Here is a 13,907-nt window from a genome sequence, read left to right as displayed (position 1 = left end):
CCAGGGTCACCTTTGGCCACTGGCATCGCCCCCACAGTTATATGGTTCCACGTCCCTACTCCTACCCTTGGGGGCCGCTCTTGCCCCGACTTGTGGGTCTTCATGCATCACCTCTGGCCCAGTCCACAGCCTCGGCGGCCTCACGGCTGATCTCCCTGGGCCTGCCCTCCTGCCAGCCCTTCCTCCTTCCTGTGCAGCCAGAGGCTCCTTCCCAGTTGTGCTGTTCACCTGCTCAAGAACCCTGATGCTCCCACCCTCTTAGTAAAGCAAGATCCGTGCTCCGCCGTGTCTTCAAGTTCCCTGGAACTGGCTCCATCCCTCCTTTACCTCCAGGAGCTCTGCGACCGCACCACAAGGACAGACAAACTGCCACTCTCTCCCCTCAGCTGCTGCTTCAGCCTGCAATGGCCTTTTCACACCTTCTTTAGAACCTGACTCATCTTGCAACTCCAACTTCACCTCCTCCAGGAAGCCCTCTGTGATAGAACCCTTCACAATCTCTCCCATCTGTGTCTCCCTGTGGGTTGCCATGACAAAATACCAACACTGGGTGCCTTAAACAGCAGACGCTTATTTTCTCACCGTTCTAGAGGCTGGAAGTCAGGGTGCCAGCGAGATCATGGTCTGCTGAGGGAATCTCTTCTTGGTTTGCAGACCGGCCTACTACTCGCCCTGCGCTCACATGACTGCTTTTCTGTGCTGGCAAGTGCATGCAGGCGCGCGCGCGCGCACACACACACACACACACACACAGTGCAGGGGGGAGGGGGCAGGTCACAAAAAAAGCAAGCTCTCTGGTGTCTCCTCTTACGAGGGCACTAATCCCATCAGATCAGTGCCCCATCATCAAGGCCTCACCTAACTCCTACCTCCCAGACTCCCTGCCTCCAAATACTGTCACACCGCGGGGAAGGAGGGGGGGCTCCCACATATGCATTTCAAGGGGACACAGACACAGTCCCTAGCGCCTTCACACTGTTGTGCATACCTCTGTCATGCTCATAATTTTCCCTACGTATCTGTCCCCACAGGGGGAGAATGTGGCTTTGTTCCCCTCGATACCCCCCGCCCCCGAGTGCCTACCACGGTGCCTTGTGCATCAAAGACGCTATTAATGTCTGTTAAACTTAACTGAATCAAGACTCATTTTCACAAAGCTGTCCTCCGGCTTGTGTCAACATGACATAATGGGATTCTTGTTCTCTGACTGCTTCATGCACGCTTATGTCTGTTGACAAAGGAAAAAAAAAAAAAAGAACAGGCCCCAAATGGAGTCACTTGTGCTAAGCCCCTGTCAGCCAACGAAGACTTAGCACCTACCGTAATTGCGGTGTTAGCCTCTCCCAGGACTGTGACCTTTAGCTGGCCAATCTGGAACTCTCTGATCAGCACTAGGGAGGTGATCTGCCTGACAGACCCCTGTTCTTCCCGCAAGTGTGGGTGACCTTGCCTGAAACAATCCACTCCTTGTTAGAAACTTCCTCTTCTGCCCCCTTCTGCCTACAAAAGCCTTCCATTTCCAATAGCTCCTCAGAAGAACCTTTCTGCTTGCTGGATGGGACGCCGCCCCAGCCCTGAATCATTGACTTAAGTCAATTAGATCTTCAAATTCACTCAGCTGATTTTTTTTTTTTTTAACATTTTCTGGTCCTATGGAAAGCACCTTTTCTTTCTTTCTTTCTTTTTTTTTTTTAAAGAGACAATCTCTACACCCAACGTGGGGCTCAAACTCACGACCCTGAGATCAAGGGCTGCATGCCCCTTCGACTGAGCGAGCCGGGCACCCTGGAAAATACTAGAAAACACTAGAGCCGGAGAATTGAGCTCAGACCGTGCACACCAGGGCCTCTCATACATCCTGGTTTTCTCCTTCCCTCTCACGGCTAAGCTTTTCCCTCTCTGGGAGAGATCAAGACAGCAAGCAGATCAAGAATGGCAGCAGAGGGCCCTGGGTTCGGGAATCTATACGAGACCCCTCCTCAGCCTTCTCTGGGTCTTTCCAAGTCACTTCCAGCCACCCAAAGACCCTGGTGGTGGGGCAAGTGTGAAATGAGGCTGGACGCTGGAAGGGCCATTCCCTGATGAGAAGCTAAGACTAGTGCCACTATCCCACCCTTGGAAATAATCTCCCAAGGCGTTCTCTAGGGCTCAGCTCTCTTGCAGGCAGATTATAGTACAGATGTTTGGAAAACACTAAGGCATTTAGAACCACAGAGATTTTACTGGCTTGGGAAGACGTGACAGTTGCATTTTGCTGCTGAGGGCGGTGTGACTCTGGCACTTAGATCACACCCCCGGGCTGGGCAGGCCTGGTTCATCTGTGATGATACAGCAGGCGGGGGGAGCTGGCGGCTGCCTGACAAGAGGCAGGGCTCGCTGGGGAGCCGAGCAGCGAAGGAAATTTACTGCGCCTCGTAGCCAGGGAAAGTGGAATTGGACCTGGGTGATCATCAGCCTGATTAGCTCGGGGCCTCCTAGAGAGAGCCCAGGGCGGGGGAGGCAGGGCAGGGCGGCGGCGGGAAGGACGAGTCCGCCAGCGGGAAGGTGGAGGCCCAGAGGCTGGGGTTCGCTGAGGTCAAGAACCGGGGCCCAGAGAAGTCTGTGGGGCAGCGAACCCGGAGAAAATGAGTCTAACACCCTGTGATCGGGGTTAAATTTAAAAAAAGAGACAACAGGCCCCAAATGGAGTCACTTGGGCTAACTACACAGACTCACTAGCTCACCGAACTACAGTTTCAGCTTCTTACGGGAATATAACCTTTAACCCGTCCATCCGGAACCGCCTGGTCAGCACTAGTGAGGTCCTCCGCCGGAGGGACCCCTGGCCTTCCCCCAGCCCGGGGTGACCTTGCCAAAACAATCCACTCTTTGTTAGAAACTTCCTTTTTCTGCCCCCTTCTGCCTATAAAAAGCAGAATTTCCCATTTTGTAGCTCCTCCAAGCACCTTTGTGCTTGCCAGCCGGGAGGCTGCCCGGCCCACGGATTGCTGAATAAAGCCAATTAGATCTTTAAATCTATTCGACTGAGCTTTGTGATCTATCAGACCTAGTGGCCGCGATGGGAACTTCCAATGGCTTCGGGGACAACGAGAAACACAAGCACGGCACGCACGAACCTTCCCACGTCCTCTCCTTTTCTTGCCATTTCTCAGGGCCCGGCCAAGTTCCTCTCAGTTCTGAGTCCCACCCTCTTCGCTTTGGGCTCCTGAACTAATCGGCTCTGCGGTCACTTCCATGATGGAAGCTGCTAGAATTGAAGCTGCGATTACCTAGTATTTTACCTGCTTTGAGTGGAAACCCCCAGCCCTGGTTCTGTCCCCAGATTCCACATTGGGACTGCGTGGGGGCACGCGCAGGGCCTCCCTTGGGGCAGGACGCGGTAGCATCTCCTGGTTACCGCCGACATACTAAGGTGCACAGGTTTGTTTGTGTTGTTTTGTACAAAGTCTATTGATAATGGGGATCTCGGAAGCAGCCACAAAATTGGTGAGGACTGGTTGAGCATTTAACAGCTGTTAGAGAGCTCATCACCTGACCCAAAGACTCCCGTTAGAGACCCATGAAAAAGTGCTCCACATCCCTCGGCATCAGGGAACTACACATCAAAACCACAATGAGATACCAGCTCACACCAGTGAGAATGGCTAAAATGAACAAGTCAGGAAATGACAGATGCTGGCAAGGATGCGGAGAAAGGGGAACCCTCCTACACTGTTGGTGGTGATGCAAGCTGGTGCAGCCACTCTGGAAAACAGCATGGAGGTGCCTCAAAAAGTGGAAAATAGAGCTACCCTACGACCCAGCAATCGCACTACTGGGTATTTACCCTAAAGATACAAACGTAGTGATCCGAAGGGGCACGTGCACCCGAATGTTTATAGCAGCAATGTCCGCAATCGCCAAGCTACGGAAAGAGCCTAGATGTCCATCCACAGATGAATGGATAAAGAAGATGTGGTATATAAATACAATGGAATACTATGCAGCCATCAAAAAACCAAAACCTTGCCATTTGCAACGACATGGATGGAACTAGAGGGTATGCTGAGCGAAATAAGTCAGTCAGAGAAAGACAATTATCATGTGATCTCTCTGATATGAGGAATTTGAGAGGCAGGGCGGGGAGCGTCGTGGGGGGTAGGGAGGGGAAAAATGAAACAAGATGGGATCAGGAGGGAGACTCAATCCCAGGAAACAAATTGAGGGTTGGTGGGGGGTGCAGGGGTAGGGATAGGGTGGCTGGTTATGGACATTGGGGAGGGTATGTGCTCTGGTGAGCACTGTGAATTATATAAGACTGATGATTCACAGACCCGTACCCCTGGGGCAAATAATACATTATATGTTAATTAAAAAAAAAAAAAGACTCCTGTTAGGATAAGCGGATTAGGGAATAGGTTACATGCATCCTAGGTTACCCACCAACCTCAAAAAATTTCTGTGTGATGAGGTTCACTGTAAAACACCACAGAATCCCTAACCCAGCCGCACAGCCCTTTCAGGTTTGGTTCTGAGAGACCTAAAGGCTTAGCCGGAGTAAGTGAGTAAGTAAGTAATCCTTAAATTCCGAAGAGGAGTGCACACACCACCTTTGGCACACCTGCTTATTTTTTTGTCCAACAACTATGGTTCTGGAAGCTATAAGTAGCTACAAAAATGGCGAAATCTTACAAAAGTTAACTAGAATCATAACGGCCATTATGGGGAACGTTCCAGCTAGACAAGATCATTTAAGAAATGCACTTGAAAGGAAAGCAAGGATTCCCAAGTTCAAAGCACAGAATGGGATATTCATTTTAACCGACACGCACAAGCTTCCAAAAGATTCCAAAATGCCTTCATTTAAACAATTCATTGCCAAGGCTAGTGAAAAATTAAAGACACATGAGATACCTCACACAACAGATGATAAAACTGGTATGTCCCCTCCATCATTTACCGGAGTACTCACATTCTACCAATCCTGTCTCTGAACCACCCTCCCATTCTGAAAATACTGTTGATCAATTAATTACCTTATAAACTAAAACCACTGAGATTTCAGGAGACCCTCCTCAGGTATCCTTGCCCTCTTGGTCAAAGGCCAAACTAATGGCCGGAGTTCAAGAGTTTCCTAAACCCAGGGAAGATCCCCAAAAGTTTTCTGTAAACTTTGTAGTCATCGTCAGGGTCCCTGACCCCAGGCTGCCAGATCTCTATCAGCTTGTGCACAAGCTGGTAGGACCTAGTGAAACCCAAAAATGGTGCAAGGAAGTAGGTGGCCTAGTGGGTTGGGCCTCTGCTTTTGGCTCAGGTCATGATCTCAGGGTCCTGGGATCGAGTCCCGCATGGGGCTCTCCGCTCAGCGGGGAGCCTGCTTCCATTCCTCTGCCCACCTCCTTGCCTACTTGTGAGCTCTGTCTCTCAAATAAATAAACAAAATCTTTTTTTAAAAAAATGGTGCAAGGAAACAGGCTGACATAACCCTGAGGAAGATATCCAAGATCGTCAAACTTCAACATGGTCCCCTTGTGGATTAAAAAAAAAAAAAAAAAAAAGGCTTGTGAAATAGCAACTGATCTTCTAAAAGCCACTCCTAAACCCTTCCCTTCCCTTCCCTGACCTATCCGTATGGGTCTCTTATTCAAACATAGAAACGCAAGAAAGATGTATTTGTGGCAAATAAACCCAACTGGAAATTCTCTTCCGATGGCACGCCAGGTCCCATACAATAAAAAAGGTCACCTGTTCTAGCTGTGCTTCCTGTAAACTGATTATCTCCTGAGATTAGTGGATTGATAAAAAAGCAGAAAATCACCAGTCTGACTCAGCTTGTGACTGTCCCTGAGCACTTTGAAAGGACTTTGGAACAAGATTACAAACAAGCGTCTGCCAAGCTATTGGCCTTACAGCCTGACAGCTCCAAGTTCAGGCATCGAAAATAACTCCTGAGCGCCCGCATCACACCTTCCTAGGGGTCCACCATCAAAACTACGGCCCAAGGGTCAATATTTCATTTGTAATCCATTAGGATGCTGGGTGGGGGGGGGACGGGAAGTGTCCTCAAAGACCCTACCCAAATGTTTCAAGGTCAGCTAGAGGTTACTATCTCTTTGGTCCAAAGCTGATAATCCGAACCTGATAAGAAATTATTTTTAGACCTTCTCACCTAAGCTAAAATAAAACTGTGTACTTGGCGGGGGGCAAAAAAAAATCTTTGGAAGCCCTTCGGAAAGGACTCGGAAAAAAAAATCCTTCGGAAGGATTTTTGATGGGTCAGTTTATGATGTCATGTAAGTTGCAACCCAATTTCTTGAGGAATTAAAATCAACTGTCCTTAACTTACAAATCCTTACAAGACCAAAAGTGGCTCCAGAAATAATTCAAAGTCCGCTTTCTTCCCCCCCACCCCCCCATCCCCAAACCTCCTCTATTTGCCTCAAAAGGCTTCTAAGTATGGTGAAAATTTTACCTTTAGGAAACAAAAGTCCTAACTGGAGAAACTTGCGTCCATTCTCAATGTCTTTGAAATGTAAATGTTCTACTTCAACCTTGCTGGAACTCTTATCTAGACCATTTCTTTAAAATACCGGCTTCTAGCACCTTCTTAGCGGAGTAGGCCGCGGGTCAGTCTCCTAAGATACTGGCTTGGGGGGGGAGAGGGGGAGGGGTATTTAAAAGTTTACGGGGCTGGTAAATGCGGGGCACCTGGCTGGCTCAGTTGGTGCAGCGTGTGACCCTTGACTCATCTCAGGGTTGTAAGTTTAAGCCCCATGTTGAGTGTAGAGATCACTTAAAAATAAAATGTTGGGGCCCCTCAGTGGCTCTTAAGTGTGTAACTCTCCATCTCAGCTCAGGTCATGATCCCAGGGTCCCCGGATCGAGCACCGCATCCAGCGTCTCTGCTCAGCAGGGAGCCTGCTTCCCCCTCTCTCCCTGCCTGCCTCTCTGCCTACTTGTGATATCTCTCTCTCTCTCTCTCTCTGTCAAATAAATAAATAAAATCGTTTTTTTTTTTTTTTAAAGGTGGTTTTATTAAAGTTTGGGGAAAGGACCCATGAGCCCAAAGAGTGGCACGGGGCTGGTGATGGGTGACTGATTACATACTTTCAAGTTGGGAGGGGGTTAAGGAGAGCCTACGTCTCTAAGGAATTTTGGAAGAAAGGTCTCCAGGACCTCGAGGGGGCCTAGCTGTTGTTAAGAAAAGGTCATTTATTACTGTCTAATAGAACCTGAGTCATGGGACCCTTCAGATGTATATCCGTGGGCCATATGCTTGGAGGTTGATTGCCAGGATGTATCTTGTGGGCGTACAGATAAAGGAAGTTTCCAGAGGATTTTTTTTTTTTTTAAGATTTTATTTATTTGAGACGGAGCAGAGGGACAGGGACAAGCAGACTCTGCCTGGAGCATGGAGCCTGACTCGGGGTTGGATCCGAGAACCTTGAGATCATGACCTGAGCCAAAACCAAGAGTTGGACGCTTAACTGATTGAATGACCCAGGCACCCCCCCCTCCAAAGGAATTTTTATGTGCTGCAGGATCTAGAAGAATGTCACTCTGCCTGTTTCAAGGACTCGTCAATAGGCTGTGAATAGTAAGGACATTTCATTTTTTTTTTCTCTTGCCTTTGTTTCCCATATCATAAGAGCTAGTTCATAGTTGTTTACTTCTTAATCTTCACTTGAAATTAAGGTTTTTAGAGTGTTAAGAATTCTCATGTAAGTAATGATGGCTGCTGGAAATAATAAAGGAAACGTCTCCGTATGCAGGGCAAGTAGGCTGTGTGTTTTCAGTAAGAGGAGGTATGACAAACAGAGACGCATTTTTGTTGAGGGAAAAAGGAATAATATTGTCCAAAAGTGAGGCTGGTTTTCTCAGAACGGGAAGGAGGAAACGCAGGACAAAAATCTGAATGTGAAAAATAAAATTATAGGAGGTCTCTGGAAAACAAATCTTGGAGAAGGACTTTTATATGTAGTCAGGATGGCTAAGATTGGAATAAATTTATTTAAGTAAAAAGAATGATGAATTTTAATATCAAAAGTACACTAGCGCAAAATTAGAATTGCTTTCTCACGGTTGGAAAAAACAGTTTTCTTGGACTTTCAGTTTGCTTTTGGCAACAGCCTGTGAAGTTTCTTTACCTTGTAAGCAAATGTGCACAGAAAGTAAAGATTCTGTGTCTTATCAAAACAGTTTACTGTGTTTCATGTTACCTCTCATCGCATCTGTGATTACTTAAGAAAACTGAGTCTTCTCTATTAAAAGAGCTAAGGTTTGTTGTTGTTTTTTTTAAACTACTACTCAGGGCCCCTGTGTGGCTCAGTCATTGAACACCTGCCTTCGGCTCAGGTCATGATCCCGGACTCCTGGGACGGAGTTCCTCGGTGGCAGGACTGCTTCTCCCTCTCCCACTCCCCCTGCTTGTGTTGCCTCTCTTGCTGTCTCTCTCTCTCTCTGTCAAATGAATAAATAAGATCTTTTAAAAAAATTAAAAGACACAACTATTTAACTCTCTGTATTTGATTGCAAAGTCTTCAATTGTCACTATGGTTAAACAGGTAAGTATTGGTTCAGAGTGATCCAGGATACTATTTGACCAAGTGTTTTTGTTTTGTTTTTTAAAGATTTTATTTATTTATTTGACAGACAGAGATCACAAGTGGGCAGAGAGGCAGGCGGGGGTGAAGGGTGGGGGCGTGGGAAGCAGGCTCCCTGCTGAGCAGAGAGTCTGATGCGGGGCTCGATCCCAAGACCCTGAGATCATGACCTGAACCAAAGGCAGAGGCTTAATCCACTGAGCCACCCAGGTGTCCCCTGACCAAGTGTTTTTAAACCTTTTGGTATTTTTGACAAACTTGCCCCAAATCAAATCTAAATCAAGAATATCTGACCCCAAATTAACTCTAAGATTTTTAGGAGGGGTCCTGGAGCATCTCAAAAGATTTGTTTCCTCTCCTTGTAGAAAGAGATGTTAAACTAGTAAGATGTATGCATCAAGTTAAATTACGTGGGAAGCACCATCAAATAAGTAATACTAAGGGGTGCTTATATATAAATAAATAAAATCTTAAAAAAAAGTAATACTAAGCCCTCCTTACGTTGAATTTGCATAGGAATGTAAGTATATCAGAAATTATTAGAAATTCCTGAAGTCTGATACGTCCTGGTATAATGCTATCATCATAATTCCAGTTCATTTAAAAATGTCGTGTGCCCCAAGAACAACCAAGTTTCCTTGTCAATTCCACTATAAGGAACTCTCATCTGATCTTCAGTAGTAGGCATTTTTTTGTCTTTGGTCATTTACGGATCGTTATTGTTTTACTCAGGTGCTTTTGCAATAATGTCCCTCCCGAAGTACATCATCTTCAGGGAAATTTATAAAGAGGACTTTGGTAAGTACAGGTTGATGATAACTTTAAAGTCATAAAACTGAACTGGATAAGAATTTCTACTACTTAAAAAAAAAAAAAAGGAAAGAAAAAAAAGAATTTCTACAACTACTGGAAAACATCGGATTCAAGCAGAACATTAGTTACAGAACTGAACGAATGGGGGATGACTGTAATCCTTTACGACTTTTTGTTTGAAACATCGCTTGTTTTGGGATACTGTGGTTTCCAAGATTTAAGAAAGCTTTTCTTCAGCTATGACCTATGGCAATTTGGTAAAGGATACCTCTGTTACAAGATGAAACATTTACCTTCCCTCCCTGCCTGATTCCTCCAGAATTCAGAAACTCTTGAGGATTCGTTTCATGGCCATATAACTAGTTATTTACATAAGTTCAATAAAAACGTGTTCTCCTTGAAACAGGACACAACTGGAAACATTGGCTAGAGTCAAGGCTTTGGCTGGAACGCGTTATTGGGGGGGAGATGTGTACGGACTCAGACATGGCGGGACAGCTTTCAGGAACTGCTTGGAAAGGTCAGCCTAGTACCTTGCTTATAGGGTTTCCAGCAGCCTTACCAGGGGAGTGAGGAAAGTCACTCCCTGGCAAGCCCACGAATGGCTCAGGATATTGGGGGGACCTCAAGAAGAGAGGAATTCACCCAAACTATAGTATTGCAGGTAAAAATCTCAAAGTGAGTCCTTGGTTTAGCTTCCTGGCCTCGGGGGTTTTAAGAGCTCGATCTGCGATTACTTATGAAAATCCCCAGCAAAGCAGTCTTAGAGAAGAGTTTATATGGCCAATCACTATTCTTGCTACACTTATGTAAATAAACAATCAGGCCAAGTTTAATGCAAACAAACCAACTTTACTGTTGGTTATCTGTGGTTAAAACAAAACAAAACAAAAAGAATGGGGCTAATTATAGAAAGAGAAATTACACTTGCACCTTCGTAGAGTTTAGATTTTAATCTTGTCTGTTGTCCTTGAGTTTCAGATCAAGACTTGTTACTTGAACTAAACATAAAACCGTTTAGTCTTGGGGCGCCTGGGTGGCTCAGTGGGTTAAAGCCTCTGCCTTTGGCTCAGGTCATGATCTCAGGGTCCCAGGATCAAGCCCCGGGCCCTCTGCTCAGCGGGGAGCCTGCTCCCCGTCCCCCCTACCCTGCTTGCTGTCTGCCTACTTGTGATCTCTCTCTGTCAAATAAATAAATAAAATCTTTAAAAAAAACAAAACAAAACCAGTTTAGTCTTTTCTTTCTTTCCTTTACTCTGTCTTGGCCTGGTAACTGTGCAGCAGTTACCAAACTAGATCCCAGATAAATAAAGTGTCTTTGTTAGTTAGTTTTTTGCTCTTATTTTAAAGTGATTCACTGCAGTCAGAAACCACAGTTTCCATCATGGAGATGGAATCAGCCAAGCTTCCTTCATAACGTAGAGAGCGGTCACTGTCTGCGGATGCCCTGTGTGTGCTCTCAGAGGATGGGTCGTTTCTGTTTCTTGGGCACTGAGAGTAAACATACTCTCAAATACATTAATATGTGTAATGAATTGTCACTAGATCATGTTCAGCAATGGCTTGTTCAAATATTCCGTTTCAGGATTAGGCTGAAGATAGGTATTTCCTTAGGAGAAAGATAGGAAAGGGAAATTGAGATCTGGAAAGCCAAAAAGACTTTAAGGCAGAAGCATTATAATAAAAAGGCTTGGCTGATGTTCGCATATGATGTTAGCATAATGGTAAAAATGGTCAATTAACTGGAAATACATAATAATTCTAAGTGAGGGGGCACCTGGGTGGCTCAGCGGGTTAAAGCCTCTGCCTTCGGCTCAGTTCATGATCCCAGGATCCTAGGATCGAGCCCCGCATCGGGCTCTCTGCTTAGCAGGGATCCTGCTTCCCTCTCTCTCTGCCTGCCTCTCTGCCTGCTTGTGATCTGTCTCTCTGTTAAGCAAATAAAATCTTTAAAAAAAATTCTAAATGAGTATAGATTTAATATAGCTTAAAACATATAAATCACAAACTGGCAGAATTATGAAAAGGAATGGACAATTTCATAGCCTTAGTGAGATATTTACAAGAGCTTATGTTGGTGATTAATAGCTCAGACAGAAGAAAATATTACACGGAGAATATGGAGAAGTTGAATAAGACAGTTATAAGCTTGTTGTAATGGACAGAAAATAAAATTCTGGTCCCAGACATTTAAAGAACACACACACACTTTTCTCAAACACACATGAGGCATTTGTAAAAACCTATAACCCACTAGTCCATAAAGCACATTTCTGCAAATACCAAAGGGAGGCAAGAATGAAAACAGGAGGCCAATGAGGAGGTTGTAGTAGCTCAGGCAAGAAGTAGGGAGAAAAGGTTGGATTCCGGCTAGACTTTGAAGGTAACGCCGACGATGTTTGCTAATGGACTAGACACACAATGCAACGGAAAAAGAAGAACCAAGACGGTGACTGTAGTTAACAATACTTTGAAAGTGAAACTTTCCAGTAAATCTGGAAAGTTCTCATCATAAGAAAAGACACCGTAGCTATGTGAAGTGATGGACATTAAGTGAACTTATTGTGGTAATCATTTCACAGTAAATACATGGACCAAATCATCATGTTGTATGTTGTCGGAAATCAGACCCAGGCCCAAAATGGAGTCTAAGACCCATGGCACCAAACCAAGACTTAATTGTGGTTTCGGCTTTCCCAGAAATGGGATCTTAAGCCAGTCGATCAGGAATCACCTGATCAGGGCTAGTTAGGTCATCTGCCTGACTGAAGGAAAGTAACTTTCCAGTAGTCAACCTACTTTTTTGCCCTTGTAGAACTTCCTTGTTTCCAATTGTTGAACAAAGTCAATAAGATCTCTGAAATCTACTCAGTTGACTTTTTTTTTGAAGGGGGGGGGCATGCAGAGGGAGGAGGGAGAGACCCTTAATCAGGCTCCAAGCCCAGCATGGAGCCTGACATAGGGCTGGATCTCACCACCCTGAGATCGTGACCTGAGCCAAAATTAAGAGTCGGGCACTTGGGGCACCTGGGTGGTTCAGTGGGTTGAGCCTCTGCCTTCGGCTCAGGTCATGATCCCAGGGTCCTGGGATCGAGGCCCGTATCGGGCTCTCTGCTCAGTGGGGAGCCTGGTTCCCCCCCCTCTCTCTCTGCCTGCCTCTCTGCCTACTCGTGATCTCTGTCAAATAAATAAATAAAATCTTAAAAATTAAAAAAAAAAAAGAGTAGGACATTTAACCAACTGAAGCACCCAGGTGCCCCTCAGCTTTGTTTTTTCACAGCACCTAAATCTAATACAATGTTCTATGTTAAGTGTATCTCAATTTTAAAAAAAGAAAAGAAAAATGGAATCAAGGATGACTACAAGGTTCTTGGTCTCAACAGTTGGAAGATGGCTCCCTATCACAGAGACGGAGACGCCGGGGGAGGAGGCAGCAGGCTGTGCTGGAGGGGAGCACGTCGGGAACAGAAGTCTGTTTGATTGACAAGTGGAAATGTCCAGTGGGGCAGTCACGCCGAGTCTGGAAGTGAGCGGAAAACTCTGGTCTGGGGCTGAGGTTTGGAAATTGCCATCCTATCAAGGATCTCACATCATTGGGAGCCATGGCCCTGGGTGAGACCACCTCGGGAAGTTGTATGGACAAAGAGATGGTCTCAGTGCGCTGTGATGTTTAGATTCTAGAAAGACAGGAGAACCCAGAGTGGATGCAGGCAGCGAGGTAGGAAGGGAACCAAAAGGGCTAGGGGACCAACCCGCCAAGAGGAAAGAGTTCCAGGGAGCGGGTGATCTCCTCTGCCCAATCCTCAACCACATGAGAGGAGCACCAACAGGGTGCAGGTCGTTGGTGACCTTGGCCAGCCAGCTTCCAAGGGCGTGTTGGGAACAAAAGCCCAATTGTAGTCCGTTCAAGAGAAAGAGGAAAACAAAGCAGAGAAATGATAGTCGGGGCATGTGAGGTCAAGCAGGGACTGTTTTTCTTTTGTTTTAAGACAGGAAACATGCTAAAGGAGGATCCAGGTGGGAGAGGAATAGGTGACCTTGCGGGACAGAGGCAAACACAGAAGACAAGTCCTTGAGTAGGTGGTAGGGGGTGGGCCTACCCCCTACCAGTGCAGTGCAGGGCTGAGCCACGCGGAAGCCAGAGGCCAGAGGAAAAATCAGCAGTACTCATTCAACCTTACTCAAAATTTTGGTATTTGGCTCATTATGGATTTTTATGGCATTGATTTTGATTTTTAAATATTGCATTAAAATATTATGTATGTTGATTATTGTGTTCTTTGGTGCTTTTTTAGATTTTGCACCTGAAGCAGGATGGAGGGGAATCTTCGGGCGAGATTTCCTAGTAGAAGGAGGTTCGAGTGGGGGCGGGTGTATCAGAATAGAGGGCACAGGGCCTCTCTTATGATTGGCAGGAGCAGCCCGCAGGCTGACAGTCATCCCCCAAAGCAGAACCCAGTATCAGTGGTTTGTGTGGGCGGCTTGGTAATGGACCGTGACCCAGACTAGAGA

Source organism: Martes martes (assembly GCF_963455335.1).
Source record: "Martes martes genome assembly, chromosome: 18".
Taxonomy (NCBI): domain Eukaryota; kingdom Metazoa; phylum Chordata; class Mammalia; order Carnivora; family Mustelidae; genus Martes; species Martes martes.
Note: the sequence above shows the minus strand (reverse complement) of the source record.